The sequence below is a fragment of the Acomys minous genome (genome assembly GCF_964271855.1).
Source record: "Acomys minous genome assembly, chromosome: 3".
Classification (NCBI taxonomy): Eukaryota; Metazoa; Chordata; class Mammalia; order Rodentia; family Muridae; genus Acomys; species Acomys minous.
This window is the reverse complement of record NC_140485.1, coordinates 90,794,853-90,815,585: the sequence shown is the minus strand read 5'-3', so window position 1 is coordinate 90,815,585 and position 20,733 is coordinate 90,794,853. Positions and strand designations below refer to the sequence as shown.

Genomic DNA, 20,733 nt, shown 5'->3' with positions numbered 1-20,733 from the left:
GGGAAACCTCTTTGAAGGAAGATGACTTCAAAGATATTTTTACTTATCAGTAAATGCATACTACACGAGTCTTTCTGGGTCTGGTTACCACACTCAGGACTATCATTTCTAGTTTCATCCATTTGCCTGAAGATTTCAAGATTCTTTGTTTTTCACAGCTGAGTAGTGTTCCATTGTGTAAATGTGCCACAGTTTCTTTACCCATTCTTCAGTTGATGGACATCTAGGTTGTTTCCAGATTCTTGGTGTTATGAATAAAGATCCTATGCACACAGTTGAGCATATGTCTTTGTTGTGTGGAGGAGCATCTTTTAAGAATATACTTTTTTCATATTTTTAAAGCATTAAGCAATATATTGTAACTTTCAAAGATGTGACAAGCTTTGCAGAACATCTTTTGCCAGAAGCTTTCAAACTGCATGACCTTCCATCGGGTGTAGGACATCGTTCAGTGATTTGAGGTTGAATCCATTTCAAGGCGTGTCTTGGTTGTACAATAATGGTGGGATGATAAAATGTGCAATCTGACCTTGTACACTGAGTATTAACCCTACCGTGTTTTGGGTGGTAGCAGGGACATTCTATCTTCTTACAAGCTGAGGAGTACCAGCAGAGCTGACCACTAGCGGATGGTGCTGGCGATGAGACTGCCGGCCTTGGAGTCAGTACTGGGATTCTTATGTTCATGTGAGTGAAGGGACAATCTGATTTAGTACACTTTGCATCGTATTTACAATTTGGATGCACAAACAAGCATTTTTCAGCAAATTTGCAGTTGTGAAAGCTTTGCAAGGTGAAATGGGATGATGGTCTACACACACTCATGCCTGTTTTTACAAGTAGGTCAGTACTTGCGGCTCTCCAAAAGCTTTTCTGGTTTCTATGCCATCCTCAGGTCAGTCACCTCAGTGCTGGAAAAGCTACGTTAAGCTGTCTGCTCATCAAACACAAACACCGCAGGTGGAGAAGACCTGTGAGTTCCTTCAATGCCCATCTCTCCCTCTTGATCAGACATGTACCCGGGGGTGAGGGAGGGGGCTGGGGACCCCATCCAGCATCACTATAAACTTGGGACTTGCAGGTTTATCTAGTTGTACAAGATTTCATGTCTGCTTAAGGTTTCTTGGAAGTACCCAAAGAGCATCTGCAGTTTTCATCCCTGACTCCTGGTTTGGTGTCACTATTTACTCAGACAGCTTTGGCTTCTTTAGAATAAATGATCTTGTGTTTACATGAACCATGGATTCCATGTCATTAGTAATCTTGACTCATCTCCATTGTTTCTACCATTACTGGATCATTTGCATTTGGGATACCAATTGCCTCTGTTGAGTTCCTTGAATTTTTTCTGTACCATCTCCTTTTGCTTCCCTGCTTTACCTTGGACCATTTCTGCCAGCAATTCTTCTTAAGAAGTACAAGTTCTGGAAGCAACTGCAAGGGTCTGTTTCTGTGGAACTGCAGAATAGTTAGCTGTTTTTGTTACAGACTCTTGAGCTTCAGAGACATCCTTCAAAATCAGATTCTTGTTAGCTTGTTTGGAAGGTGGAAGAGAAGGTCTCCTCTCGGGCTTTGCTGGTACTGACGCGCTGCTTGACACGCTTCCTGTCCCGTAGCCATAATCTTCTTCTTCCTCCTCCTCTTCTCCATCATGGCTAAGTCTTTTTTACTTTAACAACTGAACTTACCACAGGCAATTTTTTTTCTTCTGACAGTTTTCATCTTCAATGCCTGTTTTCTGAAGAAGGGGCTGTAAGTGTCTTCTGTCTGCACGGCTAAGCACCTGTGGTTCACACAGACGTCCTGCTTTGTAAGCCGGGCTGCTCTGTACAACCAGCTGCTTGACAGCATGAGCACTGCTTTGCTGCTGCTGAAGTTTGCATCCTGTTTAAATGAGGACTAGTGTCAATAAATTTCAATAGAAGGCCGAGAAGAACCATATGAAAGTGTCATTGTAGGTTTTTTCCCCAAGAGAAAGGATTCTCCTGAACAAAATTGAAGTCGTTATCAATGAGATCATCTGGTTCTGTCTTGATATCGATCCCATCCTCAGAAGGCGCTGGTTCCCTTAGAGGTTTCACTGTAGACAGTAGTAGCCGAGTGAAAGCTCCCTCATAATAGGAATTTCTGTCATTAGCGGCTCTTTGCCCCCTGTGAACCCGTAGAGACTCTGGAACCCCTTTTTTCAGCGGAGATGAGGGAAGGCACTAAGTTGCACTCCTCTCACCAGTTTTATCTCTAGACCAGAATAGCTAGGTCTTTAGGTAGTACTATTCCCAATTTTCTGAGTATGTGCCAGATTGTTTTTCAAAGTTTTACACAAGTTGGTACTCCTACCAGCAATGGAGGATTGTTCCCCTTTCTCTACAACTTCCGCAGCATGTGCTGTTACTTGAGTTTTTGATCTTAGCCATTCTGACACATGTAAGGTGGAATTTCAGAGTCATTTTGATTTGCATTTCTTTGATGACTACGGAGGTTGAGCATTTGTTTAACGTTTCTAGCAACCGTTCGATATTTCTCTGTTGAAAACCCTCTCTTTAGCTCTGTATCCCATTTTTTAATTGGGTTTTTTGGTTTGGATATTAGCCCAACATAGATGTCCTCTGAGAGACTCCACCCGGCAAAGGATCGGGTTGTATGTAAAAGTTGGGGAATGAAAGGCTGGAGGGCTGGAGGTTGTCAGGAGCTCCACAAGGAGACTATCAGGGCGGCAGATGTAGACCCAGGGGGGCCTGCATAAAGTGATGCACCAATTTAGGACACTATAAACAGACTACCTGGACCCCCTGTTCACATGGACCCATTGCACAGCTAGCTCACTCTCCACACTGGGGAGTGGCCACTGGGAGAACAGGAGACTGCCTCTAACATGAGCTCTGGTACCCTCGATTTGATCACTGTCCCTCGGTGGAGAGGCCCTGTGGCAACACAGAAGAAGGGGATGCAGGCTATCGAGAGGAGACCTGGTATGCTGTAGTCAGATGGTGGGGGAGGAGGACCCCACCTGTCTAGGGGTCTAGGGGAGGGGACTAGAACAGAAAAGGGAAGGAGGATGGAAATAGAAAGATAAGAAATAGAGGATTACAATCAGGATGTAATGTGAATCAATAATAATAATAATAATAATAATAATAATAATAATAATATGTTTCAGAATAAAAACCAGAAGTAATAGCATTTGAGAAGATTCTTTAACTTCTTCCAATTGCAAAGAGAATGTTTTTATTCATTAACATTATAGGCTTTTTGAAAAGTGATTTTTAAAATTTATTAATATTTAGAGATAATATTTATTTATTATATCTTACTGTTTTTGAAGAATAAAAACCTTGATGATTATTGTTAACTTTTTCATAATTTAAACCTAGTTATAGTACAATATTATTCCAAGATTATGCCACTGTTTTAAGGATAACTCTCTAAACGATGAGACACACAAAATTTTGGGAAAAGACCTTTAATTTTAACTTGAGAAAGGCTATTGTCAAAATTTTTCTTGAAATGGAAATTCTTCTTTGTTTGGTTACACAGCCTTTTTTTCTATTGATTTTTTTTTTTCAAATTATTTGTTGAAATGACATTTCTTGGAAATCTGTAATTGCTACATACCCAGTGTCTTAAACCTTCTCTGTAGAAGGATGAATGAATTTTCCAATCATCTTGCCTTAACTTTAAGCAGGTTTTCTTCCCTTTTTGTCTCTCTGGATATCAACTCTAAAGGACAGATACAGTGATTAAGACAGCCAAGGTAATAACATCTTATTCATTGCCAAAGATGTTGGCTTGGATAATATTATTGGTTTGATGTTGAAAATGAACCTAATACCTCACTTTTAATAAGCAATTTACCGTTTAAGCACCACTTCATCCCAGGATGATTCTTAAGTAAGATTTGCTTATAGCATATTCTCTAGGATTTTGAAATTTGTGTCCTTTTTAAAGTAGATGGGTCCTATCTGAGTTTACTACTTGAATCCAATAATTATTTTATAAATGTTCTGCAATGCTCATATTCTCCATTTAGACCTTTAAACATAAAGTAAGCCATTTCCCCACTTTTCATACACTCCAAAGTATTAGCATTTTATAGTATCAATGCCATAAAGTGAACAGACACACTTATAGAACATGAGTTATCTAAGTCATGTTAAATGACAATCATTTTATATAAAACACATCTCAGGGCTGGCATCAGTTCTGACTCTGATATCTGGAAAAGAGTGCTACAAAGTGGCGCAAGGTAAATGGCTAATATTTCAAACCTAGCCGATAGTACCACACTGGACTGTAATAGATTTGTTAACCTGTTAATAAAATGAAATGCAATGAGATTTTTAAATGGTTCAAAAGACAAGATGGAAAGTTATAGTCTTGCCATGACAGCTAGCAAACTTGTCTTAAATGCTTTTAAGGACAAAATTGATAACATCCCATGATTGGCTACAGTTCAGGGTACCCAATTCCAATGTGCTGTCAAGTGTGTATCTTGGTATTGATTAGCACTCTAGCTACATTCTTTTTGGACATTTTGATGTAGAAAAGTTATTTTATTTAGGAACAGCATTCACATTTTTTAAGACCAGTGGGAAAACATAGGAAAGAGGATTTAATGAATAAGTTCTTGTTGTTAATGGTTCTGTAAATCCTATTTTATAAATTTAAGGAAAAACATTTAGAGTCAAAGAAAAACCAGTCAATTTGGAAATAAAATGTAGGTTACTAGGCCAATCACTGAACGAATATACAAATACCAGGTGCCATTTTATGCGGAAGCCCTATAACTATATCTTATATGAACAGGCTGAAATTATAGAACCCAAAATTTATTTGGTTAATTATAATAAGTATTTTGGAACAAAACCAAAGCATGGTATGCAATCAAGTAGCCAAAGCAAGTTTTTGTGAGTCACTATGAGTATAAAGACTTAACAAAAAGAGATGTTGGGTCACAGCAGGCCAGTGCTAGATCATTTTAGCAGAGGCCGTGTCTTCCTGATACATCAGCTCTTTGGTGAAGTTTTGAGGACCAGTTAGGTGCCAGTGTCATTGGGCAAACCTACAATGGTAATATTAAGTCAAGAGAGGAATAATGAAGGTGGAGCTAAAATTACTTAGAGTCTATTTGGCTACTGTCAAAATAGTTGGCTTTGGGCTGAAGAGATGGCTCTGAGGATGAGGGCATTGGCTGCTCTCCCATAAGACCAAGGTATATTTCCCAGCACCCACATGATATCTATTCCAGAAGACTAGGGTTCAATTCCCAGTACCCATATGGTAGTTTTTCCATTAGACCAAGATACAATTCCCAGAACCCATATAGCAACTCAGTATGGTCTGTTACTCCAATCCCGAGAGGGCCTGATGTCCCTTTCTGACCTTCAAAGGCACTGAGCACACATTTACAGACATCTAGACAGGAAAACACTCATACACATAAGAAGAAAACACTAGTTGGCTTTTCTGTGTGGAGAATAATCTATAAAATCTCAAGCAAAGTAATGACTTTGGAGCCTGGAACTGGAAGGACTAGGGGCTGCAGTGGTAAGATTAAGATGGAGGAATCAGGACAAGAATCAGCCTAACAGTTACTTAGATAAAGGAGTGATATTCTAATTGGGGCACCTGGTACCTGTATGAGGCAATAAACTAAAGGAATAACTTTCCAAATCTAGTTGACTAAAGTTTATCTGCCTAGTGATGAGTCCAGGCCATGGCAATGGGTCTTGCCATTCCATGTTCCACTTAACATCACCTTCTACTTTTCAATGCCTTATTTCCAGTTTATCTCAGAGCATAAAGCGTAAATGACAAGGTCCATTTATTAGCTTTTCTTCTGTGGCCAAACAGTAGCGCAATGAGAGATCCCTCTGAGAGAGAGAATCTTATTCTCTTGTATTGCAGATTGATCTTAGGGCTCTCTGACTAATCCACCGATCCTTTATATCTTAATTTGCATATTTGTCTAAGAGTTTAAGTTTGGAAAAGATGGTTCACACACATTTCTTTATTAAAACAGTAATTTAAAATTAAAAACTCAAACTTTTCAAATAGTCTCATTTGGGGCTACTATTTTGATAGAGTACATTAGTGGCTCTGTAGATGATTAGAGGCTGAGGCCAGAAATACTTTAACCTTTACACTTATTTTGCTGAAGTTATTTAGGAAACATTTGCTTTTGATCGACAAAAGAGAAATGACCAGTATGGTAGGCCAGCCTTGACCTCAAAATAAGGTGCTACTTTAAAAAGAAAAGAAAAGAAAATTAATAAGTGCATTGTATAGTAACTTAGTGGATATTACAGATTCTTTTTAAAATTATTTATTATAGTTTACTATTTTTTTACATATATATTTATATTATTACACATATATAAAATAAACTACATACAGCGAAAAGAACCACATAATCAATCAGGAATTATATTCATGTTACATTCATATTATTTCGACTGTAGATGCTTTTTGAATATATTTTATATAAATTAAAAATATCTAGATGGTGGCAAGATTGCTCAGCAAATAAAGACCCTTGCCATGAAATCTAATGATGTGAGTTCATTCCCTGAAATTCACAAAGAGAGCAGAACTAATCTCCGCATGTTGCTCTTTGACTTCTGCATGAATTTCCAGCATGCAACACACACACACACACACACACACACACACACACACACACACACATACATACACACACACACACACACACACTCTACACAAATAGAAAAAAAATAAATTTAGAGGCATTAATGACTGCATATGCACATAGGATGAATGGGTCATAATATTTTGTGTTTGAGGAAGATATTTATTAGTTGACATATAATTAAAACAATTGTTATGTCAGACCAATACGTATTTTTGTCATAAAACTGAAATAAATTTCAAATATTTTAAAAATCTGTTTTATAGCCTATTTATTTTGTTAACATTGCCTCTCTAGTCATATTGGTATCTAAAAAAAATAATACATTAAGATGTGAATTGCTGTCAAATTTTACACAGTCTGCAAAATATCATCTTCTAGATGATGAGGTTAAATCAGCATGACATTCTGATCCTATGAGATACATGTAAATGGAAAAGCCATCCTCAGCAATGACTTTAAGTCATAATGAAGTATTTAAGATGTCAACAAAAATATCTGAGCACATGAAGAAGCAAGTGTGAATATTGCTAGAAGATTTTTGTAATACCCAATGAGATGAAGGGAAATTTCCAGAATCGAAACACAACAGAAGTCACGATATATCTTCAAGCTCCTGGTCATTAACCATATTTTTTAAGACAAAGAAAATGCAGAAATGATTGCTTTCCAGTCTTGAAAGTATTGAAAGTGAAAATGTTTCCCTTGGGTGCTTATCAGGAATATACAATGTTGAAAACTAGCCCTAGATTATAGAGATTATTAAAGAGAAATGGCACCTTGTGCTGGGATGAGTTACCAGGAGGTAGATGTCCCATAGTTGCTAAATCTCAGTGCCATTGTGACTCCTAATAATGCTTGAAGCAGAATAACAAGATGTCTGAGATGGTTTGGCAGGCCTTCAATCTGTAACTGTGAACATTTTCTAACCCTCTTCAGGATTGCTTCTGTCCCATTTAGGACCTTTTCTAAATTATAGTTTGGTGCCCAGTCTGTCTGGTATTATTTTTCGAACACTCAGTGCCTACCACAGAAAATTGGAGATGACACACACATCAGATAGTTCCATCTGATTCAGCTTTGGAGTTCTATAGATAGGCAGCAGTTTAAGTGATTTGAAATTGGGTTGTCATCCAATTTTTTTTTTTCAGGTTGAGTGCTTTGAAGTCTGAGCTCCTTCTTACCAAAGCCTCTGAGGACAGATTGGAGTGATTCCTTTCTCATGATTTCTGTTGATCTTGTTTCTCCTTGTGGGATTTGCAGTCTTGCTAGAAAGATCTCTGTGGACGGTGAATCTCTTACTCCTTGTGGTGTGATTGAACTCCAAGCCTTGCTTATTACCCCTATATGGCACTGCCTTTTGAAGGAGTAGATAGCACACAGAATATATCCTTGATCACATTATGTTGTATCAGGATTTGAAGAATTATAGATTTTGTAAAACACAAACAAATAAATGAACAAAAACCATCTTATACTCACTGTAGTCATGAATTATAGCCATTGCCAAATTTCCTCTAATACTTATTATTTCTGTCTGTTAGGTATTTTTCTTTGAAAGAATTGAAACTCTCAGAGGAAATTTCATTGCAGCAGTACTAACATCTATTTTAAAAACATAAAGTTTAATAGTATTAATTTTGACTTCTTTGTTATTGTTTGATACTTTCACTCATGCATATAATGTGTTTTGATCAAATACATACTTCATTTCTTCTACCCAATTCCTCCTGAGTCCATGCTGGGATTTTGGTTAGCTTGATACATTGATTCTTATATATATATAAGGTTCGATAGAACATACAAAATGAATGCTTCCTTGCAACTTTGGTCCTCAAGATGAGAGGAGTCAACTTTCTTAGTTAGGGATGAGGCATTTATTGACCCTTTGTATTGAGGTAGTATGAAAACCACTCTGGTGGGAAAGGAAGTCAGTTTCTGGTCATGGGCTAACAAAACCTGGGATGAGACACACATCTCTGATGAGAGCTTTTTTTTTTCAAGTTTTCTAAAATTCAGGATAAAAAGTAATGAGTTACACTAAGGCATTTTATAATACTTCATTACTGCTGACCTCTTCCCAATTCCCCACATCCCATCCTGGTCCCACAAGATTTCTCCTTATGCTTTCATGCCACTAGTCCCTTAACACCTCATTCATGGTCCATTTTCTCCTTTTATAACCTTCATCCACCACTGTGCGTATGTACAGATATTAAATTCTAGAATCTGTATCTGAGAGAAAGCATACAACATATGCCTTTCCCAGCCTAAGCTGTAAGACTACTTTATGTAATATAATTTCAGTTCCATCTATTTTCATAATATACTGGTTTCATTTTTTTTAAATTATAAACTTTATTTTTTCCAAGATATATATTATTTTATTAATTTGTTCTTGTTACATCTCAATGGTTATCCCATCCCTTGTATCCTCCCATTCTTCCCTCCCTCCCATTTTCCCCTTATTCCCCTCCCCTATGACTGTTCCTGAGGGGGACTTCCTCCCCCTGTATATGCTCATAGGGTATCAAGTCTCTTCTTGGTAACCTGCTATCCTTCCTATGAGTGCCACTACTCAGCTATTAAAAACAAGGAATCCCCAAAATTTGTGGACAAATGGATTGAGCTAGAAATGATCATAATGAGTGAGTTAACCCAGAAGCAGAAAGACTCAAATGGTATATACTCACTTATATCTGCATACTAGCCCAAGGGGCATGTCCCACGAAAGCCTTCACTTACCACGAAACTGGGACAGAGGGGAGGACATTCTCTTGGGACTCTAGATGAGATAAGCATGGGAGAATAGCAAAGTAGAAGGATCCAGAGGGTCCTAGAAACCTACAAGAAGAACATTATGATAGGCAGATTTGGGCCCAGGGGTCCTGCTCAAACCATGGCTCCAGCCAAGGACAATACAGGCTGTAAACTTCAAACCCCTACCCAGATCTAGTCAATGGACAGGACATTCTCCACAATTGAGTGAAGAGTGGGGTATGACTTTCACACGTACTCTGGTGCCTCATATTTGACCATGTCCCCTGGATGAATAAGAATTTAAACACAAAATTTATTGTACATTAATATGTCTCCTTTTAAGAACTGCTTGCTTAGTACATTAGTTGACTTTCATTTATTGAATTAGTTGACATTATTTACTAATTGATGACCAACTGTTATCATTAGCTGATATTTGTTTAATAGTTGACAATCATTTGGGGAGTGAAAGAAAGTATAGCAGGTAGGTAGAGATTCCCTCCCATTCTGTAGGCCCTCTCCACAATGTGGATGTTTCTTTTAGTTAACATCCTATAATCTTATTTGACAATTCTCTGTGTTCTTTTCCTGTGTTATTAGAGGTATAGACACTCTTTTTATATGCCTACGTCTAGAAATATTTTCCCGTTTTCCAAATATGTAAATTTTTGAATATTTTAAATTGTGTTTTTATTCTTCTCAAGGAATAATATTTTTGTTAAGAGAAAAATATGATTTTTGGATAACATTTTTGAAAAACTAGTTTCAATTGGTTCTGGGACACATTATTCCCATATATATATTTGAGTTCTAAAGGGTCAAGTGATTTTAACTATATTCATATAATTTCCTGCCTTTTGCAACACATACATTGTATAAACCACACATATAGAAGGATTCATATGAAACTTATAAGCCACATACTTTTTTTTTTTTAGGTTTTTCAAGACAAAGTTTCTCTGTATAGCCTTGGCTGTCCTGGAGTCACTTTGTAGTCCAGGCAGGCTTTGAACTCACAGCAATGTGCCTGCCTCTGCCTCTCAAGTGCTTTAATTAAAGGCATGAGCCACTATGCCTGGCAGGCCACAGACATTATATACATGGCATAATCTATAATATATTATTAGTAGATAGCTATGTGCGAAGTTTGAAATGAACAAATAGTTTTAAGAACTTACTAGCAGCAAACTATGATTCAGTTATATATTCTGAAAAATAATAACTATGTTCAAAATTCCAGAATACGGAACACATGTGCCTGGTGGATGAAGTATACTTAAAACAACCTGGAGACTAAATTCTCTGACTAGGATTCCTTTTTTTTTAGTTTGACATCATAATTTGCTAACATAAACTATATAACTATAGCTTTATAGTCATCTTTTTAGTGGGAAAATAGGGTTTCCTACTGAAAAATATATAGATTATTTCTATCTTGTTAATTATACATGTTACATTCGTGTATAATATGCCGTAGTATAAAGTGAATTCTGCCCAATTGTCCAATTTTATTATATATTCTCATATTTAATCTACATTTACTGAGTAACAGCTCTGTACTAAGACCTTTGATAGAATAAGAAATATGAAGGGGTAGGAGCTGGCTCAGTCAATGAAGTGCTTGTCTTGCAGGCACAAAAAAATGAGTTTGATCCCCCAGAACCCGTGTAAAAATGCCCTGCATGGTAGTGTTTGCTTGTAATCCCCAGAGAATAGGCACAGAAGAATTCCTGAGGCTCATTGGTCATTGAGTCTGGCCTAATTAGTAAGCCACGGACCAATGAAAGACCTTGTATCAAAGGAGGTAGATAGTGTTCCTGAGGATAACATTGGATGAAGTCATCCTCCAGCCTTTCTACCCATGTGCACACATGTGTACCCTGCACACACAGTAGCATATCCATTGAATGTGCCTACTCATGTAGTTAAGTATATTAAAAAGAAATAAACTGGAATATTTTGAGTTTTAGTTGCAATTTCATGACTAAAACCTGTATCTAGAGAAAAACATTAGCAAGTAAACCAATTACAATATTAGCTTAATGGTTTTTACATACTGCAAAGTATAAAGTATAAAGCAACACTACTATACTTATTGACTCATATTATTAGTAATTTAAGATAAAAATCATTATTTTCAGCCTTTGGCTACTATATTTATTCTGATCTCACCACCATTAGCCAAAATTAAGAATGACCTTGACATTGATTGGTAAGCATTATAATAAAATAAGTATCATTTAAATCATAGCTTTTTAAGGCTAATTTGAAAGTCTCATGGCTATAAATGTAATTAAGCAGATTTAGATCTGAACAACTCGCTATTTTAAAAATAAAATTTACCCAGTGAGGGAAAAAATGATTTGCTTCATTTAAGATGATTATGAGGTAACTTAGAAAAGAATCTTCCAAAATATTCTAAGCAACATGCCAGATAAAATCTCAATACCATTTATAAAGTCTAAGATTAAAAAAAAAATCTCTAGACACCCATGCATTCATCACCAAAAATAGTTGTTATCATCTCAGTACCAACAACATGGTCAAATGTAAGTATTATCAAGGCAGAGGGACCTTTGGGAATATTTTAAATGGACCACTTGAAATCTCCAGTCTCACTTTCACTTTGGAAAAGCCAAGATGCATACCACCTATCCTCATCTACCAAATTATAAACAGTTACATAATACAACATGTGACATTGGCACATTTCCCCTAGAGAGGGTGCCCATCTTTCTTATTAACCAAAGGATGTGTATGCAATTTTAAGTTCATAGGATGTGCTGAGCTTAAAGCTTATAGTGTCTATTTTTCAATGTCCTACTTAAAACCTGCCTTTCAAAAAGAGTATGTTTATTTTTTCTTTTCAGTTCCTTTTTTATTGATCATTATGGTTGATTAATCTATCTTTGGTAAATACTCATTGCACATTGAATCAGTAGTCACTTGTAGTTAAATGTGTCTTTAAAAACACACATTTCAGTAAGTACTTTAGAATTAATGAATAGACCAAGCATAGACCATTCAAGGCAACACATTTCATGGAGATGATAGTTTAATTTGTTTATAAAATGTTCAATCCTGAAAATGCATAACATTTCTCAATATTACCAACTAGTGGCAACTTTTTTTACTGCCTATGATAATGAGTTTTACAAACACCTGCAATCAAGGTCTTAATACTCAGTCCCATACAAAGGGAATGAAATTTAATGACCTGTGGAGGAGTAATGATGTCAGTTTTTTTCCCTTTTGAACAATGGTATAAGGATTCTCTTGTGTGTTAGAATCTTGTGTTTCTCTCCTGTGCACTTAGAATGTCCCAGAGTCACTGCAGTTTAAATGCTACACACAGGCTGGGTTCTGAATAGTACAAGAGCCATGTCTCTACCCATCATGCCTATACTTGTATTTTTAGCATTTAGCACCTATAAATAGCCTGAAATATAGTATGGTTTCTCACAAATGGATTCTGAGTGAGGGAGAAAGCTGAAATCCATGTCAAGTCCTTTCATTTAATTAAGCCTTTAACAAAAATCTTAAAATCGAATTTAGAGAAACAACTGAAGATGCCTATAGTAGATCAAGAATATTTGGAGATTTCCTTCACTTTAAAAAAATTATTTATTTTAAATTTATGTGCATTGTTGCTTTGCTTGTATGTATATTCATATGAGGGTGTCAGATCTCCCAGAACTGTAGTTACAGATGGCCATGTGGGTGCTGGGAATTAAACCTGGGTCCTCTGACAGGCAGAACCACCAGTCTTTTAACTGGTGAGTCATCTCTCTAGCCCCTTAACTTTGACTAAAACTTTAAAATAAAATTTTCTTATTAATATAGAATATATTTACAGTTAAATGTGCCTTTAAAATTAAACAATTTACATTATTGTCTTTGCGTAAATTTGGTCCCAGTTCTATGAGAAAAATAAGATGAAGTATCTACAGTAGCAATAGTATTTTCTAGCATTTCCAAAAAGAGTAGTATTCCAGGTATCTCCATCAGCAAGTATGTTCTAATTCTTCAAATGGATGTAAAATGCATTTTGATCTCATAGAATATACATGTTTCCTGATAAATTCTAACAACTTGTACACAAAACTTGATAGGAGTCATAAAGATAATCTTTCCTTCAACCAATTCCTTAAAACAAGAAACAGAATCAGCAAGTATATATCCTTCTTCCCCGTGGAAATGTGTTGTGGAAAGGTGTGTCTTCGGTAGGTTCATCAGGAATAATTATTGTGATACATTATGGTCTTCAAGTAAGAAGAATGTCCTCCTCAACACTTCTGGATGTAGTTGGAGTGCGTCTACAGCTTTAGAGTGCTTCTAGACCATGTGTGGGTCTCACTGTGACAAGATTGGATGTGGCATGGCTGGAATTGGCTGCTGAAGGGACCGCATATTGGATAGTAAGGGCTACACAAAGTATTCATGGAACAACACATACTGCATTATATAAGGAGAGAGAGAGAAAAAAAGAGAAGAGGGGAGAAGGAGAGAGAGAGAAAAGAAGAGGAGGAGGAGGAGGAGGAAGAGGAAGAAAAAATCCTAACTAAGATGCCAGAGTCATTACCTGGCTAATGGTTTGCTTCTTAAAATATGATTTCTTTCTGAGGTTTCCTCACTGCACTTGCTCATGGAAAGATTTTAAACAGATAATTTATCCTCTTAGATACAGTCTACTACACTAATACAAAGAAGTATTAAACAGTACCCTGTCAGGTGATGAAGTCAGATTTTGAGATACTTTTGCCCTAAAAGCTGTAAGTGTTTATTATGAATAACTACATATAAAGGGGTTCTTTTGATTTTATGGTGCATGTCTTATTGTTTAAAATGCTGCTGCTGCTGCTGCTGCTGCTGCTGCTGATGTGTGTGTGTGTGTGTGTGTGTGTGTGTGTGTGTGTGTGTGTGTGTGTGTCTTCCCTTCTTTGACATCTAGATTGGATTTGCTATAGAGAAAATACAAGACTTAATGGACAACTTAAAGTGTTATCTGAGTTTGGTCTTAATTATGATCAAGACGTTGCAGGTAGCATTGCAGACTGTCTTCTCTGTAGACAAGTTTAAAGTGTGGGATTTGGTTGAAATAAGAGCAATAGGAAATGTGCTTTGAGTCAAGTGTCAAGAATATTTGAAGGGAGTACAGTATTCTCATATGTCATTGAGCATAAATATGTACTATTTGCTTAGCTTTGTTCTTTACTTTTTGATAATCATTTTTTTCTTAGTTTGGGAGTAGTTGTTTTATTTAGCTTTAAGAAGCCATAGTTTGTTAGAAAATGACATGGGCAAATGGAGGAGATCATATTACTGTGGTCATGGGATATGGCACAGAAACTTGCGTGGTATAAAATTGATAGGAAAAACTAAGAGAAACATTTTCTTCCTAGTGAGGATATATGTTCTCAAAGCTGGCTAATTTTACCCAGCCAGGCATGAGCATCAAGCTTTTTATTTTTATGCTTATTGTAGCAAATAGAATTCATTTCTATAACAAATGGGCAGAAACAAAGGTTTTATTTTATTTATTTTTAAACTTAATGTTTTTTTTTAAAATTTAGGTAGTACAGAAAATTGTGTTGCCATTTCAAATGTGAAAATTTTCCAATGTGTTTCCTATTAGGGGTCCACAAACTTTGTCAACATGATACAAGAGATGAGATACCTGGCAAGTATTCATAAATCAAAAGGACAAGTGGATGGATGCTCTCTAACTCAGGTTTATCAGTTATAATAATTACTGCATTTTACATATCCATTTTGGGATAATTTATGCATGCATAAAAATAAACCTATTTCTAGTTCAATGCATTCTTGACAGAAGAATGATTCTGAGACTGTATGAAAAACATTTGTCTGTTATTAAGAAAACTACTTCATTAAGTAAAATGGGATTAGGCATTAAAGCACATATGGCAAAGAGAACTGATTTCACTTAAAGGAGCAGTGTTTAAGTTGTTCAGGCAAGATCAGGAAAACACTTCACATTATACCTGCAGCTATCTGCATATTCTGCAGGTCCAGAAAGGTCTATATAGAAAAAACAAGTTTTTGTTAAGAAAAATGAAAGTGATGGAAATTTGATTTCCTTTGTGGCCCTGTGAACATTATTTCATTCTTGATGAGATGGTAAGCTTTGCAAGAGTAAGCTTTTTGTTTTCCTTGTAAATGAAGTCATATCAAGACTTGAACTCTGACATGCAGAGCAAACATTCTCTGCAAAATGGCTAGAGGCCATTTCTAGGCAATGGTTAATGCAGTTACATTCTCTTTCTCCAAATCTTCCACAATGTTTTTAACTGGTAATATTGAAAGAGTGTAATGGGGAAGAATAATAAAACAATCCTATCCAATATGATTGGTGAAAAATATTTTTCTTTGTCATACATTATAAAGACATTCTACATATAAAAAACATTCACCGTTGATTTTCTCTTTACCAAAAAGGAGACATTTCTACATGCTTATTGCCTGACTGTTCTTAGATTCTTGAGCACTCACATGCACAGTCAGCTCTTAAGCGTACAGTGCCCTTTGAGATTTGTTTTCTTTGATGTTTCTTTTTTCTCCTAATACATACCCTTATGGAATATATCAAATAGACTTATTTCTTCAGAAGTTCTTTAGTGTTATAAATCAATAGTTAAATTAGATCAGAGCTCTGATGCCTATAGCAGAGCACCATTCTTTTTATAACCCAAAGATAACCTCAGATATGCTCACGACTCACAAGCTGGCTTCATCAAAGCTGACTTCCCAAGAGGCTTGGTTCATGGGCATCTGACTCATTCTGTCCTCCATTCATACTTATACATCACCTGCTTCGAACTGCGTCAGTGTGGGAACTTGTCAGGAAACAGCACAGCAGGCTGGGCAGTGTGCCAGGCCCATTGTAAATGGAGATGACCAAAGTGAAAGAGCGGTGGAGGTGAGTGAGTGGCAATCTAACAGTGTCGCAGTGATGCAGAAGTAAAACGAAGGCAGAGAGGGATGCATCTGAAATGCACAGACTACTGCACATGGCTTTACAGGTCTTAGAAACTAGACTGACAGAAAGGACCGCTCATCCTAGCAGAAAACTCCTTTCTAAGTGTGAACTTTATAAAACCATTTCATGAATGAAAAGAGGGGCAGTACAGTGACAGAAAATGTCAGACTATAATACTGGTCTAGAAAACCCTTTAAAATATCCACTGCTAGTAAGCACTACAAAAGTCAGAGACGGCAGACATTAGAAGTTGAATTCAATGGAATTTATTTTACTATATTTTGCTTAAAACAATCTACCTTTCTACTAAACTATAAGAGCACAATGTAAAATGAAACACTTGTACAAAGTTGGCAGGGTTAAAGTGCTTCAGGCACTGTGGAAAACAGCCCTAAAGTCTCTCAAGAAAGCAAAAATAGGAGCATGATACGGTTTAGAACTCTCACTTGGAGCCGGGCGTGGTGGCACACGCCTTTAATCCCAGCACTCGGGAGGCAGAGGCAGGTGGATCGCTGTGAGTTCGAGGCCAGCCTGGTCTACAAAGTGAGCCCAGGATGGCCAAGGCTACACAGAGAAACTCTGTCTCGAAAAACCAAAAAAAAAAAAAGAACTCTCACTTGGTAGGTATTTATCCAAAAGAACTGAGATCAGAGTCTGGAGTGGATATCAATGTGCTCCTTTGTTGGTACCGGTGTCTCTCCCATTATTACGCCCAACAGCTGAACTGTGTAGATGAGAGGGATTTCTAACCAGAAAGGTGTGGTGGGGGCGGGGAAGGGTGAAATGTCTTCAGCATTGCACCGGTCCATAATATGCTGGGAGGAAGGGACTGAGCTGAAGGCTGAGACTCAGAGCAGGCATGAGAGCTGGAGTCAGTGCAATCAAAATATTACCTCAAACTTTGGCAACAACTCAGCAAAATCAAACTAGAATAAGAGAGATAGCCAAGAGTTTAGGTCACGTCAGGAGGAGGGTGCTGCGTAAATGTAGGGCATAGAAGGAATAATGGAAGCATCAAGCATGTTGAGACATCTCGGTTGAAGCGAGGCAGAGAATAATGCTGACGTGTCCGGCTTCCGAGAAAGAGCTGGCAGGAGTGAAGTGGAGAAATGAGCTCTTACGGGTTGACTGGATACAGACAAGCCATCACACGCTTGATTAACATGGGTAGGAGGAGCTCCTTTGCTTCGCAGTGTGCTGGAGAACTTGGCAGTTTATCTGTAGCATTTAAGCCTCAGAGACTCCTTCCAAGGCACGATCTGTGATGATTTGTTTTGTTTGCTCAGTAGTTGTATTCTGACTGATATACAGATTTTTTTTTAATTAATTTATTCTTGTTACATCTCAATGGTTATCCCATCCCTTGTATCCTCCCATTCTTCCCTCCCTCCCAATTTCCCCTTATTCCCCTCCCCTATGACTGTTCCTGAAGGGGATTACCTCCCCCTATATATGCTCATAGGGTATCAAGTCTCTTCTTGGTAACCTGCTGTCCTTCCTCTGAGTGCCACCAGGTCTCCCCCTCCAGGGGACATGGTCAAATGTGAGGCACCAGAGTACGTGAGAAAGTCGTATCCCACTCTCCACTCTACTGTGGAGAATGTTCTGACCCTTGGCTAGATCTGGGTCCCGCTCAAACTAAGGCACCAGCCAAGGACTATACAGGCTGATATACAGATCTTGACCTGTAGTATGTAAGTGAATAGAAAGAAAGATCATAATACACTCAGGCAAAGTTTGAGCTTTTGAATATACAGGAAAAAATAGTCCATTAAACTACTTTCCACTTGAATATTTTATTGTGCCCACTGTCTTCCGTCTATACCCTCAGTCATAGTCATAAATAGAAAGCTATACTATTATTGTGCTAAGCACTGGGCTGCAGACTCTTACCTTTATTTCAGTCAGTTCTGCTCCAGGCCTTTCTGTAGTCTAGTTGATATCCAGAGACACAACATCAAATTTCTGATAAAACATGAGACTGAAAAGGAAGTAACATAATTTCTAATGGCAAAATATCAATCCAAATATAACATGAATTTTTTTTCTTATTTAAAAAACTTTTAGGGCTCATAGAAGCTCACAGACACTGAAGCAACAACCACAGAGTCTATATGGGTCTGAGCTATGTCCTCTGCATATAAGTTATGGCTATGTAGTTTGGTCTTCTTGTGGGACTGACTTTTCATGGTGAGAGTGCAGGTGTCTCTGACTCTTTTGCCTCCTACTGGCTTGCCTTGTCCAGCCTTGATACGACAGTTTGTGCCTGGTCTTGTTGTAGCTTGTTGTGCTGTGTTTGGTTGACATCCCTGGGAAGCCTGCTCTTTTCTGAAGGGAAATGGAGAAGGAGTTGATCTGGGCAAGAGGGAAGGTGGGCGAGGCTGGGAGGAGTGGAGTGAGCGGAAATTGTGGTCAGGATGTAGTGTATAAGAGAAGAATTTGTTAAAAGATGCAGTTAAATGCCACAGGCAGAACTCTAAATTCTGGTGGCTCCTATCATATATCTAAGTATATGAGTACAAGTAGAGAGGTCCATAGAGAAGGGAACATCACTTCTTGAATTTTCATGAACCTGCAAGTTGCATTTGTGAGGCACAGCACAAGAAGAGAGGATTCTCTATTAAATTGTTCTGAAGAGAAAAGGGTGTGACATTGGCAATGGCAATGCCTCTTTCTTCAAAACTATTCATATCTCTTCCCCTTTTTTCCCTTCTCTCCATGGGAGTCGTTGGTCTTTATGTCTGAGTTATTTGACAGCAGAGATGTACTTGTGGAAGTCGCCTTAGATTTCCTATAATCTCTGAGCTGCCTCCTTTCCTAATGATTTACATTAGTAGGATTCTAGAGAAGTCAACCAGTCCAGTGTGATGTGATTTACAGGCAAGATCATGTGCTCTGCTCCTTACACGGTCTAAGGGATCTGGGAGGATGAGCTAATCTGAGTAGAGTGGACGCTTCCCTCTGAAGTGGACCAGGAGTCTAGCATAGAAAGAGCATTGCGTTCCCAGAATGCTGCAAAGAGAAATTCTAAGTGAAAGCCCTGAACTGATCAGCCTGCTCAGATGTGGTGTTACAGCTTGTCTTTTATTTTTATCTTGCTAGTGTGGGCTGTTTTCTCTCAGCTGCTTCTCTTGGCTCCTTGTTCTTAAATTGAGGCAAGTTCAGTCTTTGTTGGCTGTTTTTATTAAGCCCTCAAATTCTCACACACTTACATGTCTCTATTATATTGTGTGCAAAACACTTCTCAGTAACTATCATTCTTAATCAGTAAAATATTAAATATATCAGAATTTTGGAGTTTAATATTTATGCACTAATATAGAAGGTATGCTATATAAATATGTTACATAAATGTGTCTATCAGTATTATTTAATTATCATTTACTTTGAGTTTTAATTATGTTTCTGTTAGTGTGTGCTAGTCCACATTAGTGTGGTACCCAAGAAGGTCAGAGTTGGGTGTTAGAGCACCTGAATTGGAGTTCCAGGTGGTTGTGAGCTGCCTGGTATGGACACTGGCAACAAATTAGATCCTTTGCAAGAGTACTGAATCTATACAGCCCCACTATCAATATTATTATGTATGTATGTGCATCACACGTGCGCTTGGTTTCTGAGAAGCCTAGAAAAGCGCTGTGTCTCCTAGAATTGGAGTCATGGGTGGTTGTGAACCACCATCTGGTTTCTGAGAACTGTGCACAAGTCCTCTGCAATAGCAGGCACTCTTAATCGGCAAACCTAGACACATATGTTATCAAGGACAAGAAAAAGCAATATGCGTACACATAACTCTGAGGAAGCAAAACCAAAAAAGAAAGCCAGTAGTGAACTAAAGAAAGGCAGAGTATAATTTGATTCTAGAGCTTCACATGCAATCCTTACGTTTAGAAAGAGGAATTGTAAAGCCTGATATTGCTAATCTGAGTATCAGTTTACCCATAACTGTAAACATGTTTGAAAAAAAAAAACTCCAGGATCAGAAAACATATTTCTTTTTCTTTACAAGCAATTGGTGCAGGAGAAGAAAATGTGCAGTGGAGTACTAGGGTCCAATAGATAGACAGAGGCAGGCTTTAGAGGATGCTTGTTTGCCCCAGGATACAAAGTTTTGGAATCTGGGTTGAAGTGCCAAGTCACATGCGAATTCCAGCAGAAGATCAGCGCTGGGCGTCTATACCCGGCTGCTCAGAGCCCAGCTAGGCTGTAGGGCTACACCAGGTGAAACCATCAGTAAACAAGTGAGCCCAGCGGGTCTTCTGGGAAGCTCGGGGATTTAACTGAATTCCATAAATCCTGCTGCACTCATTTTAGCTGAAGGTCAGAACCG

General features: G+C 37.7%; 1 pseudogene across 1 annotated transcript; it reads right to left on the bottom strand.

Moving 5' to 3' along the window:
* Window positions 1–336: 336 nt before the first annotated feature.
* On the bottom strand, window positions 337–17,215 carry LOC311593277 (zinc finger CCCH domain-containing protein 14-like; annotated as a pseudogene). The gene is made up of 4 exons: window positions 17,096–17,215; window positions 15,412–15,448; window positions 1,381–2,207; window positions 337–1,325 (listed from the first exon to the last, which is right to left on the bottom strand). The product of its transcript is annotated as a zinc finger CCCH domain-containing protein 14-like (transcript).
* Between the last annotated feature and the right edge of the window lie 3,518 nt (window positions 17,216–20,733).